This window comes from Aethalodelphis obliquidens, unplaced genomic scaffold (assembly GCF_003676395.1).
Source record: "Aethalodelphis obliquidens isolate GAN/ISIS:26980383/991018 unplaced genomic scaffold, ASM367639v1 scaffold89, whole genome shotgun sequence".
NCBI classification, from domain to species: Eukaryota; Metazoa; Chordata; class Mammalia; order Artiodactyla; family Delphinidae; genus Aethalodelphis; species Aethalodelphis obliquidens.
The window spans coordinates 5,900,991-5,914,950 of NW_020838033.1; the positions used below are offsets into that span (position 1 = coordinate 5,900,991).

The following is a 13,960-nucleotide window of genomic DNA, read 5'->3' on the forward strand; positions in this document are numbered from 1 at the left end:
TTAACCAGTTCTCTATCAGTGGACATATACACATTACAATTTAAACCTCACTTGGTGGGGGAGGGGTCCTGAAGAGGAGTTTTAGTGGTTGATTTGTTTTTGTGGTTGCATGCTTGCTAAAAGGAATCAAGTCCATGCCATCTGATTTTCCCATCAGGAAAGTATTTCTATTCTTCAAAAAGGAATGTCCGTATTTGTGGAGTCTCTGACTCATTTGATGCCTCTTTAACAGAGAAGAATTTCGCAGAAAGAGCCCTACCCTCCCTGTTTGCCTATGTCCAAGAGAAGTATTTGCACCAGACAAAGTTTCTCTCCTGTTCCTCTTCTTACTAAATGCCAGCTAAATCCGACAGGGGGCGTGCTGAGCCTTGGTGCACCAGCTTTATCAACACCGACACCCAGAACTGGAGCCAAACAATCCTTCCCAGAGGACTCCACTCCATTTCAGTGAAAATAAGCAGTTTCTCTTCATTTGGAATTGTGTTCAGCATGCCATAGCTTGTATTCAGGGTTGATGCTTTGCATTTTCCATTGCTCACTCTATTTGCTGAAAGGCACAGTGTTCCACTGTGTGCTTTCAGCTGGTGAGGCAGGGTCTGTAAAAGGGACAGAGAGATGGAAACAAACAACCCTTTGGTCCAGAAAAAGAACACCAGGATGCAACCCTGTCAGCAGCTGGAATCTCACAGCTCTCTATTGTGTTCCTCTATCCATCCATTTGTTCAGCAAAGTGTGACTATTTACCAGGAGCCAGCTACCGGGCTGGGGACTTCAATAAAGCCGAGTCCCTCCTGTTGAGAAGCTCATAGCGTAGCATGAGGAGACAGATGCACGAATAGTTTCTGATACAAAGGGGAAGGTGGTCTGGGAAGGTTCCCACTACTTCCTGGGAGAATAGGGAAGGGTTCACAGGGTACAGCCTTCCTCCCCATCCCACCCCCTACCCTTCCTGCAGTGACGTGAGGCGTGAAAGTACAGGCCGGGTGGGTGGGAGAGCAGCCAGGCATTCTCATCTCTTATCGAGGTTCTGCCTTAAATCTTACCAGCTTACACTGAGGGAGCCCCCAACAAGGTGTGAGGGGTGCAGCGTGCAGTATGTTCCATTCAGTTTGGGGTCGTGCTGGAAGAGACCCTAGGGAGACAATGTGTTTTGTTAACAATAAATGATTGAGATGAATGATGTGTTGTCACATCAGAGAAGCCATCCCGAATGGAAAACCAGTCTTCAGCAGCTGGCTTACAGCTGCCAAAGACAGCAGAGATGTTTTTCTCCCCAGATTTATAAGCACTATTCTTGCTTCTCTGACATATAGGAAAAGTGCCTATAATATTTATATATTTCTCTTCCTCAAAAATCCCTTCCTTTCTTCTCCTTCAAACATTAATATATAGGGTAGCTTTCCTGAACCAGAAAGCAATGAGAATTATTTATTAAGTGCTAATTTATGCATAGCGTGGTGCTTGAAAACATTCAAAGAACACAGGGAATTTGCTGCAGGGTGAGAATTTTCGTCTCAGGGAAGCAGTGAGTCTGGCTGATAAACAGAAAAGTCACGAAAATAAGGGAATGGAAATGCCATCAAATCTCTTTTCCTCCTCTGCCTTCAGCATGCACTGGTCTCTTATCCCAAGAATAAAAAACAAACATAAACCAAAACTACAGTCTTAATTGGTTTTACCTTCCTGCCTTCCCAAGGCTGGGTCCGTCCATTTTCTCCTGTTCAGATTCATTGTTTTCTAGAACTGCTGCTACATATCCCTTACCCTCAATTCAGTCCTTAAATTTCTGCAGTTAAGCCAAAAAGGTGGCTTCCTTTCTACTAAAAGAGCACTTAAAAATCACCAATAAACTCCACATTCTACCAATTATCTCTCCTTTTCTAACGTTACTTGAACTATCCACAGAATTTAGCACTGCTGACCAGTTTGCCCTTGAGACTCTCCCTCTTGGCCTTTGTGAGGTTGTATTATTTTTATTTACAGTATTTCTCGTCCCGCTTGCTAACATTTTTTTTTCTTTCTTTCATAGTCTTAAAAAAACCCAACTTTTGAAACCACTCAAAAAATAAAAATAAAAACGACAACCACTAGCTTTACTGACATACAGCTCACATACCATACAATTCACCTATGGAAAGTGTACAGTTCAATGGTTTTTAGTACGAAGAGGTGGCAATCATAATCGATTTTAGAACAGTTTCATAACCCCCCAAATAAACAACCTGTCAAATAAAGAACAAATCCAGAGTTAGTAAAGAGAGACTTTATTAGAAAGGATTATTGCAGGGGAAGAAAGGGACTATGGCAGTCAGGGGAGGGGGTCTAATATAATAAAGAGAACGCTGTGACCATAAGATCTGCAGGTGTCTCAAGGGGTAGGCAAAAAAGGGTTTTCTTTTATAGAGAGGAGTAAACAAGGCTAGAAAGAACGAGGATCAGGGAATGGGATGAAAGGGTGGCATGATGAGAGAGCAGAGCAGAGAACGCTTTTCTCTGAAGCCAGCCTATCCTCAGGATGGGTTGTGTGTTGGCTCAGGCTAAGAGTGGGCCAAAGGTCAGGGGCCTGGAAGGAGATAAGTTTAAGCAAAGTTTTGATAATAAGCATTTTGTTCCGAGTGATCCGTGGGGACAAGCAGTGTTTATCAGTACACAATGGTTGCATAAAATCCTATTGTATAGTTATGCTACATGTCTGTATGGACAGTTGGATTGTTTCCTTTTTTTTTTTTTTTGGCTCTTATGAAAAAGTCTATGAACATTCATGCTATTTTCTTTTCTATTTTTATTCATAATGCTATTTTCTTTCTTTTAAATTTTATTTATTTTTTTGGCTGCGTTGGGTCTTCATTGCTGCGTTCAGTCTTTCTCTAGTTGCGGCGAGTATGGACTACTCTTCGTTGCGGTGCACAGGCTTCTCATTGCAGTGGCTTCTCTTGCTGCAGAGCATGGGCTGTAGGCATGTGGGCTTCAGTAGTTGTGGCATGAGGGCTCAGTAGTTGTGGCTCACAGGCTTAGTCGCTCCACGGCATATGCGATCTTCCCGGACCAGGGATCAAACCATGTCCCCTGCATTGGCAGGTGGATTCTTCTTTTTTCATTCTTTTTAAATTTTATTTATTTATTTTTGGCTTTGTTGGGTCTTCGTTGCTGCGTGTGGGCCCTCTCTAGTTGCAGAGAGTGGGGACTACTCTTTGTTGTGGTATGCAGGCTTCTCATTGTCGTGGTGTCTCTTGTTGCAGAGCATGGCCTCTAGGTGCGCGGGCTTCAGTAGTTGTGGCTCACGGGCTTTAGAGCGCAGGCTCAGTAGTTGTAGTGCATAGGCTTAGCTGCTCCGCGGCATGTGGGATCTTCCCGGACCAGGGCTCGAACCCGTGTCCCCTGCATTGACAGGCAGATTCCTAACCACTGCGCCACCAGCGAAGCCCATGTCGTTTCCATTTCTTTGTCTCTAATCTCTTCCCTCCAATTCACCCGGCATGCACAGCGCTGCCTATTAATCTCCCTAAAAAGTTACTTTGATTGTTGTCTTCCCTCTGCAAAAAAAAAAAAAAAGCCTTATGGGGAATTCCCTGGCAGTCCAGTGGTTAGGAGTTGGACCTTTCACTGCTGGGGCCAGGTTCAATCCCTGGCCGGGAACTAAGAACCCGCAAGCCCTGTGGCATGGCAAAAAACCAATCACCTTCTGTGGCTCCACTCAGTATAGTGGAGATTTATTCGTTTTTGGCTGCCGGATTTTGTACGATTTAATACAAGTGGATTATTATTGTTAATTCGTTCTATTCCTTTACATTAACTTCCTGCTATTCCAGTTTGCCTGATAGACCCTATTCCAAAGACATGCCATGAGCAACATCCCCTCAGACATCTCTTGCATTAGTATTTCTTTCTGTGTCTGTTTGCTCTCTTCAACTAAATTCTTATAGGCTTGGACTTTTCTGAAATCTATACAGCACCTAGCACATTTTGTTATATTCAGAAGGCACTCAGTTTAGAATTATGGCTTGAAATCAGTGAATTATGGAATGTTGGCTCAGTAAGGGATCTCAGTAGTACAATGTTCTTTCAGGATCATGAATTACCTTAGGGATCATCTGATTAAATGTTTTTCAGATGAGGAAACTAAGGCCTGAAGGGGTGGGGTACATAAATGGAAACTTGCTTCAATGTGAATCATTTTAGAAAATGAATTAGTAGAGTTTAAATTATGGAATAGTACACAATTTTGAAAAGAAATTCAACTTTATTATTTCCTGCTGTGTATAATTACTCTGATCGCAGAAGTTTTCCTAGTAGAGATTATGCTTAACCCTTCTATGATAAACAAATAGATGGAATTTGAAATTAGAACTATCTATTTGCGTAACAGCAATACTTAGCACAAATCCTTCTATAAAAAAGTTTTTTTTTAATTTTTATTTTATATTGGAGTATCACTGATTGACAATGTTGTGTTAGTTTCAGGTGTACAGCGAAGTGATTCAGTTATACAAATATTTACATATATCTGTTCTTTTTCAAATTCTTTTTCCATTTAGGTTATTACACAATATTGAGCAGAGTTCCCTGTGCTATACAGTAGGTCCTTGTTGGTTATCTATTTTAAATATAGCAGTATGTACATGTCAATCTCAAACTCCCAAGCTATCCCTCCCCTCACCCTTCCACCCGGTAACCATAAATTTGTTCTCTAAGTCTGTTTCTGTTTTGTAAATAAGTTCATTTGTATCATTTTTTTTAGATTCCACATGTAAGTGATATCATATGATATTTGTCTTTCTCTGTCTGACTTACTTCACTTAGTATGATAATCTCCAGGTCCATCCATGTTGTTGCAAATGGCATTATTTCATTCTTTTTACTGGCTGAGTAATATTCCACTGTATATATGTACCATATCTTCTTTATCCATTGTCTCTTGATGGACATTTAGCCTGCTTCCATGTTCTGGCTATTGTAAACAGTGCTGAGATGAACACCGAGGTGCATGTATCCTTTCGAACCATGTTTTTTTTCCAGATATATGCCCAGGAGTGGGATTGCTGGATTATATAGACCTATTTTTAGTTTTTTAAGGAACCTCCATATTATTCTCCATAGTGGCTGTACCAATTTACATTCCCACCAACAGTTTAGGAGGGTTGCCTTTTCTTCACACTCTCTCCAGCATTTATTGTTTGTAGACTTTTATAATTTTATGTTATTATTTTTTTTATTTTTTTGCAGTACGCAGGCCTCTCACTTCTGTGGCCTCTCCCGTTGCGGAGCACAGGCTCCGGATGCGCAGGCTCAGCGGCCATGGCTCACGGGCCCAGCCGCTCCGCGGCATGTGGGATCTTCCCGGACCGGGGCAGGAACCCGTGTCCCCTGCATCGGCAGGCGGACTCTCAACCACTGCGCCACCAGGGAAGCCCGTGATTCACAATTTTTAAAGGTTATATTCCATGTATAGTAATTATAAAACATTGGCTAAAATGTTGGAGAGAGTGTGGAGAAAAGGGAACCCTCTTGCACTGTTGGTGGGAATGTAAATTGGTACAGCCTCTATGGAGAACAGTATGGAGGTTCCTTAAAAATCTAAAAATAGAACTACCATACGACCCAGCAATCCCACTACTGGGCATATACCCTGAGAAAACCATAATTCAAAAAGAGTCACGTACCACAATGTTCATTGCAGCACTGTTTACAATAGCCAGGACATGGAAGCAACCTAAGTGTCCATCGACAGAGGAATGGATAAAGAAGATGTGGTACATATATACAATAGAATATTACTCAGCCGTAAAAAGAAACGAAATTGAGTTATTTATAGTGAGGTGGATGGACCTAGAGTCCGTCATACAGAATGAAGTAAGTCAGAAACAGAAAAACAAATACCATATGCTAACACATATATATAGAATCTAAAAAAAAAAAAAAGAAGTTTCGGAAGAACCTAGGGTCAGGACAGGAATAAAGACGCACACAGAGAGAATGGGCTTGAGGACACAGGGAGGGGGAAGGGTAAGCTGGGACGAAGTGAGAGAGTGGCATGGACTTATATATACTAGCAAATGTAAAATAGATAGCTAGTGGGAAGCAGCCGCATAGCACAGGGAGACCAGCTTGGTGCTTTGTGACCACCTAGAGGGGTGGGATACGGAGGGTGGGAGGGAGACGCAAGAGGTTGGGGATATGGGGATATATGTATACGTATAGCTGATTCACTTTGTTATACAACAGAAACTAACACAACAATGTAAAACAATTATACTTCAATAAAGATGTTAAAAAAATAAATAATAGGACTTCCCCGGTGGCGCAGTGGTTAAGAATTCGCCTACCAATGCAGGGGACACGGGTCCGAGCCCTGGTCCGGGAAGATCCCACATGCCGCGGAGCAACTAAGGCCGCGGGCCACAGCTAGTGAGCCTGCACTGTAGAGCCTGCAAACCACAACTACTGAGCCCACGAGCCACAGCTACTGAAGCCTGCTCGCCTAGAGCCCATGCTCCGCAATAAGAGAAGCCACCGCAATGAGAAGCCCGCGCTCCGCAACGAGGAGTAGCCCCCACTTGCCGCAACTGGAGAAAGCCCACACGCAGCAACGAAGACCCAACGCAGCCAAAAAGAAAAAAAAATTAAAAAAAAAAAGAAACAAAAAACCCCCTATTCTGTTGCACACGATAGGACCCCTCTTCCTTTAAACTTTGCAGTTGGAACAAAGTCTAAATCTATAAAACAAGTCACTCTCAATAAGCACAGTAAGTGCTTAGCAGCTGTGCACATTTAGGCAAAACCATTTCATTTGTGGAATCTGGCTCTTTTCCCAGAAAACAATGTTTCCGTTTCACAATGTAACAGAACAGGAAGAGTGTGAACTCCTGTTACATGTAGATCCCTTGTGCTCCACTCAGATTTCCACATTTCCATTGTGGTGTGGTGTGAGAGTCCAGCTGTGCGTTGGTGGAGTGACTCATTTTTCCACCAAGATGCATATTTCTTTGAATCCCAGGGGCCATTGATTGGTGTGAAAGAGCAGTCAGCACAGACTTGGTTCCTGGATCCATCATATGACTTAAGAGATATGATTTAGTTTTTTTGCATGGGCTTAAATTGAAAGAGGCAATTCAACTATTCAGATAATTCATGCTCCAAAACCTTTAGTGTTTACAAGTGGTTATTAAGAGCAGCTACTTGATACCACAAGGAAATATAAAGGAAACAGAGGCAAAATTATGTCCTTTGGGTGTTTAATAATCTCATGAAGGAAACAGATGCATAAGAAGTATAAAGATTTCCAAATGAGTAGATGATATCCAGCACAAGCGTAAGTAAAATATATCCATCAATGTTTAGGAGCCCTAGAATAATAGAGTGATCAAAATGGAAAGAGGCTGTCTGGAAACTTTTTTTCTGTAATTTACAAAAAAAAAATTTTTTTTAATTAATTAATTTATTTGTTTATTTTTGGCTGCATTGGGTATTCATTTCTGTACGCAGGCTTTTCTCTAGTTGCGACGAGCGGGGGCTACTCTTCGTTGCGGTGCGCGGGCTTCTCATTGTGGTGGTTTCTCTTGTTGTGGAGCACGGGCTCTAGGCGCATAGGCTTCAGCAGTTGTGGCTCATGGGCTCTAGAGCGCAGGCTCAGCAGTTGTGGCACACAGGCTTAGTTGCTCCGCGGCACGTGGAATCTTCCCTGACCAGGGCTCTAACCCGTGTACCCTGCATTGGCAGGCGGATTCTTAACCACTGCGCCACCAGGGAAGTCCTACAAATTTTTTAAATTATTTAAAATTTACAGAAAAGTTTCTTTTAAGTACAAAAAGATTATTTTTTTCTGAACCATTTGAGAGTAAATTGGCATCCTGATGTTCCATCACCCCCCAAATACTTTAGTGTGAATTTTCTACAAACAAGGACATTCGGATACATAACCACAGTACAACCATCAAAATTAGGAAATTGATATTGATGCATACCACCGTCTGGTTTTCAGCAACCTATCAAATTTCATCATTTGTCCCAGTGGTGTCCTTTATAGCTTAATGATCCAATCTAAGATCACACTTTAATTTAGTTGTCACATCTCTTTTGTCTCCTTCAGTCACGAGAATAGTTCCTCATTTTCTCTTTGACTTTCATAACATTGATGTTTTTGAAGATTACAGGACAATTATTTTGTACAAGATTATTCAATTTGGGCTTTCTGACTTTTTTTTTTTTTCATGATTGGATTTTGGATTTTACCTTTGGCAGGAATAGCATGAAAGAGAGGCTGTGCTCTTTTCATTGTATCCTATCAGATGGTACAAAATTTTGATTTGCCTTTTGCTAGTACCGTTAACTTTGATCAGTTAAGGTGATGTCTTTCAGACTTTTCCGGTATAAAGTTACTCTTTTCTTCTTTGTCATGTGTATTTTGTAGCGTGGTATTTTGAGATTAAGTAAATATTCCATAATCCAATTTCTCAAATAGTACCAACTACCAGAACTCACCCTATATGAAATAGATAGTTTGGAAAATTCTATAACTGTAAAGAAATTTATTTTGTAAAAGTTTAAAAAAAAAAAAAAAGGTAATATCCAGGTCCATATGGTTTTGGTGGAGACTCTACCAAACATATAAAGAAGAATTAACACCAATTCTACATAATCTTTCCCAGAAAGTAGAAGAGAATCCTTCCCAACCCATTTTATGAGACCAGTATAACGCTGATATAGAAAACCAGACAGGGACTTCCCTGGTGGTCCAGTGGTTAAAAATCCCCCTTCCAATGAATTGAACGTGAGTTCAATCCCTGGTCGGGGAACTAAGATCCCACATTCCGTGGGGTAGCCAAGCCCGCACGCCACAACTAGAGAGAAACCCACGCTCCACAATGAAGAGTAGCCCCTGGACTTCCCTGGTGGCGCAGTGGTTGAGAATCTGCCTGCTAACGCAGGGGACACGGGTTCGAGCCCTGGTCTGGGAAGATCCCGCATGCCGCGGAGCAACTAGGCCCGTGAGCCACAGCTACTGAGCCTGTGCGTCTGGAGCCTGTGCTCCGCAGCAAGAGAGGCAGCGATAGGGAGAGGCCCGCGCACCGCGATGAAGAGTGGCCCCTGCTTGCCACAACTAGAGAAAGCCCTCGCACAGAAACGAAGACCCAACACAGCCAAAAAAGAAAAAAAAAAAAAAAAGAGTAGCCCCCGCTCGTCGCAACTAGAGAAAGCCCGCGTGCAGCAATGAAGACCCAACACAGCCAAATAATTAATTAATTAATTAAAAAAACATGAGAGGGGAGTGGCCAAGATGGCAGAGTAGGAAGACCCTGAGTTCACCTCTTCTCATGGGTGGACCAAAATTATAACGATTTACAGAACAACTATTGATGAGAAAGACCAGAAGACTAGTAGAAAAGATCTTCTACAATTAAAGATATAAAGAAAGAATCACAGTGAGACGGGTAGGAGGGGCAGAGACACAGTATAGTCAAGACCCATACACCTGGGTGGGTGACCCACAAATGGGAGGGTAGTTACAATTGCAGAGGTTCTCTCCAAGGAGCGAGGGGTCCAGACCCCACATTGGGCTCCCCAGTTCAGTGTTCCTGCACTGGGAAGATGAGCCCCTGGAACTTTTGGCTTTGAAGACCAACAGGGCTTACTTTTGGAAGAGCCAGAGGACTGTAGGAAATAGAAGTCGCCACTCTTAAAGGGTGCACACAAAATCTCACACCCTCCAAGACACAGGGAAGAAGCAGTAATTTGAAAGGAGCTTGGGTCAGAACCACCTGCTGATCCTGGAGAGCCTCCCAGAGAAGCAGGAGGCATCTGTAACTCACCCCGTGGACATAGACACTGGCGGCAGCCATTTTGGGAACTCATTCTCCCATGAGGACCCCAGTGCTGGTAAGATCCATTTTGGAATCCTCTTTCTAGCTAATTAGCACTAGAACCTCGACCCATCCATCAGTGCGTCCACACCAGTACTGGGACAACTCAGACCAAACAGCTAGCCAGAAGAAGACATACACCCCCCCACCAGCAGGCCAGCTTCCTTAAGACCCTTTGACCCCCAGATGCCCCAGGACCCAGCCCTGACACCGGTGGGCCGGCACTAGCCTCAGGACCAGCCTCATCCACCAATGAGCAGGCACCAGCCCCAGGACCCCTGGGCCCTGGCCCCACCCACCAGTGGGCCAACACCAACTCTGGGACCCACAGGGCCCTGCAGTCAGAGACCCCAGGACCAGCTCCACACACCAGCAGGCTGACAGTAGCCCAGTACCCCCGGGCTGATGCTCAAAGCTGCTCAAAGAACTCAGGAGGAGGACTTCCCTGATGGTTCAGTGGCTAAGACTCTGAGCTCCCAATGCAGGGGGCACGGGTTTGATCCTGGGTCAGGAGACTAGATCCCACATGCATGCCGTAACTAAGAGTTCACATGCCACAACTAAAGATCCCACACTCAGCAACGAAGATCCCACGTGCTGCAGCTAAGAACTCGCACAGGCAAATAAAACAAAAAGAATTCAGGAGAAGAAAGGATGAACAGAGTGAGAAGTTAGAAATTTTTAACAAAGAGTTAGAAAATATAAAGAAGAACCAACTGGAGATGAAGAAAACAATAACTGAAATTTTAAAAATATGCCAGAAGGAATCAACAGTAGATTAGATGATACAGAGGAATGAATCAGCAAACTGGAAGACAGAGTACTGGAAGTCACTTAAACTGAACAGAAAAAAGAATTTTTAATAAATGAGGGCAGATTAAGAGATCTCTGGGACCATAGCAAGCCTACTAACATTCACATTATAGGGGTCCCAGAAGGAGAAGAGAGAGAAAGGGTCAGAACATATTTGCTCAGCTTACTAATCATCAGGGAAATGCAAAGCAAAAGCACAATGAAATACCATGTCACACCTGTGAGAATGACTATTATCAAAAAGGCAACAGATAACAAGTGTTGGTGAGAATGTGGAGAAAAGAGAACCCTCGTGCACTGCTGGTGGAAATGTAAATGTAAATGCAGCCACCATGGAAAACAGTGTGGAGATTCCTCAAAAAGTTAAAAAATAGGGACTTCCCTGGCTGTCCAGTGGTTAAGACTCCAAGCTTTCACTGCAGGGGGCACAGGATCAATCTCTGGTCAGGGAAATAAGATCCCACATGCCGCGCAGTGCGGCCAAAAAAAAAAAGAAGGACTACCACACAATCCAGCAATTCCTCTCCTGGATATTTATCTGAAAAAAATGAAAACACTAGTTAGCAAAGATCACACCCCCTACGTTCATTGGAGCATTATTCACAATAGCCGACATATGGAAGTGCCCATCAATAGATGAATGGATAAAGAAGATGTGAGATATATATATATATATATATATATGTCAATCATATTTGATATCTCTATATAGATATATATAGATACATAGCTCAGCCATAAAAAAGAACGAAACCTTGCCTATTTGCCACAGCATGGATGGACATAGAGGGTATTATGCTAAGTGAAATAAGTCAGACAGAGAAAGACAAATACTGTATGATTTCACTGATACGTGGAATCTGAAAAACAAAACAAATGAACAGACATAATATAATGGAAGCAGAGTTACAGATACAGAGAACAAACAGGTGGTTTCCAGAGAGGAGGACGGTATGGGGAGGAAAGAAATCGGTGAAGGAGATTAAGAGGAACAAACTTTCAGTTGCAATATAAATGAGTCACGGCTATGAAATGTAGCGTGGGGAATATAGTCAGTAATGATGTGACATCTTTGTATGGTGACAGATCCTAACTAGACTTATCGTGGTGATGATTTTGAAATATACTAAGCTATCGAACCATTGTGTTGTGTAACAGGAACTAACAGAGTGTTGTAGGTCAGTTATATTTCAAAAACAAACAAACTTATAGAACCACAAAAATAATTTGTGGTTACCAGAGGTGGGGGGGGGGGTGAAAGGAGGGGGAACTGGATGAAGGCAGTCAAAAGTATAAACTTTCAGTTATAGGATAAATAAGTGCTAGGGATGTAATGTACAACAGGATGAATTTAGTTAACACTGCTGTATGCTATATATGAAAAAAAAAAAAAAGATTGATCTTTTTGTGACCTTGAAGGAAACAATTTGCAGAGAAGTGGTGGAATTACTACCAATGCAGGCAGAGAACAGACCAGGTTCATAGTCTGTTCACAGGCAAACACGTGCTCATCCTTTAAGACAACTCAAATTTCATCTCCTCTGTAAAGGTTTTTTTTTTTTTTTTTTTTGCGGTACGCGGGCCTCTCACTGTTGTGGCCTCTCCCGTTGCGGAGCACAGTCTCCGGACGCGCAGGCTCAGCGGCCATGGCTCACGGTCCCAGCCGCTCTGCGGCATGTGGGATCTTCCCGGACCGGGGCACGAACCCGTGTCCCCTGCATCGTCAGATGGACTCTCAACCACTGCACCACCAGGGAAGGGAAGCCCTCCTCTGTAAAGGTTTCAAAGCATACTTAGTGATACCTTTATCAGTGCATCCATAGGACTATCTATATATTACTAATAAAATCCGTATTGTATTACAGATTATGAGCTCCTTCAGGTTAGGGCCTTGTCCAATTTCCTATATCTAGGCCTGGGTCATATCAAGCACAAAACCTTGTATTGAATGAAAAAATAGAAGAGAGGCATATAGAAGTTGACTGAAAAGCTCCTAAACTTCACTTACTTCGCAGATTTTACTCAAATGCAGTGTTGTCAATAGCTATTCATATTGCCAGAAAATTTTAAGGGCCCAAAGTATATTTTTTTAAACAGGAATAATTGTTCACTTGTATTCAGAATCTCTAAAACTCTAAGCAAAAAGAAACTTGTAATGGAAATACAGCTCAAGGCAATATCCAACTGAAGGTTCCCTCTTGGATAACTTTCTGCTTCCCCTAAAAAAAATTTCTCCTCTGAAGATGACTCCCTTATACATCCTCCCTACAAATTTCCTGCAGGCTTCCTTCCCCACCATTCTCCCTCCTTGAAAATACCACAAAAGCCTGGTAAGCTGCTTTTATAAAACAAAAACAACTGAAGTGTAAAGCATAGCAATCTCCAGCCTTAAAGAAGTACGTGATTGCAAATAACCTGCACCAGTTTGTCACAAGTTAAGATATTCCACAGTATGGAGGTTCCTTAAAAAAACTAAACATAGAACTACCATACGACCCAGCAATCCCACTACCGGGCATATACCCTGAGAAAACCATAATTCAAAAAGAGTCACGTACCACAGTGTTCATTGCAGTGCTATTTACAATAGCCAGGACATGGAAGCAACCCGTGTCCATCGACAGATGAATGGATAAAGAAGATGTGGCACATATATACAATAGAATATTACTCAGCCATAAAAAGAAATGAAATTGAGTTATTTGTAGTGAGGTGGATGGAACTAGAGACTGTCATACAGAGTGAAGTCAGAAAGAGAAAAATAAATACCGTATGCTAACACATATATATGGAATCTAAAAAGAAAAAATGGTTCTGAAGAACCTCGGGGCAGGACAGGAATAAAGACACAGACGTAGAGAATGGACTTGAGGACATGGAGAGGGGGAAGGGTAAACTGGGACTAAGTGAGAGAGTGGCATGGACATATATACACTACCAAATGTAAAATAGATAGCTAGTGGGAAGCAGCCACATAGCACAAGGAGACCAGCTTGGTGCTTTGTGACCACCTAGAGGGGTGGGATACAGAGGGTGGGAGGGAGACGCAAGAGGTAGGGGATATGGGGATATATGTATACGTATAGCTGATTCACTTTGTGATGCAGCAGAAACTAACACACCATTGTAAAGCAATTATACTCCAACAAAGATGTTAAAAAAATATAAATAAATGAATAGAAAAGAAATTCCCAGTTTTGCTTTCTTTCTTTCAAAAATATTAAGTGTAGGGGCTTCCTGGTGGGTCAGTGGTTAAAACTCCGCCTGCCAATGCAGGGGACACGGGTTCG

At 42.5% G+C, this 13,960-nt stretch overlaps 1 protein-coding gene across 1 annotated transcript in view; it reads left to right on the top strand.

Moving 5' to 3' along the window:
- The window catches only part of ATP6V0A1 (ATPase H+ transporting V0 subunit a1), an 84,728-nt gene that overhangs the window by 1,474 nt on the left and 69,294 nt on the right, over positions 1-13,960 (top strand). The window lies entirely within an intron of this gene.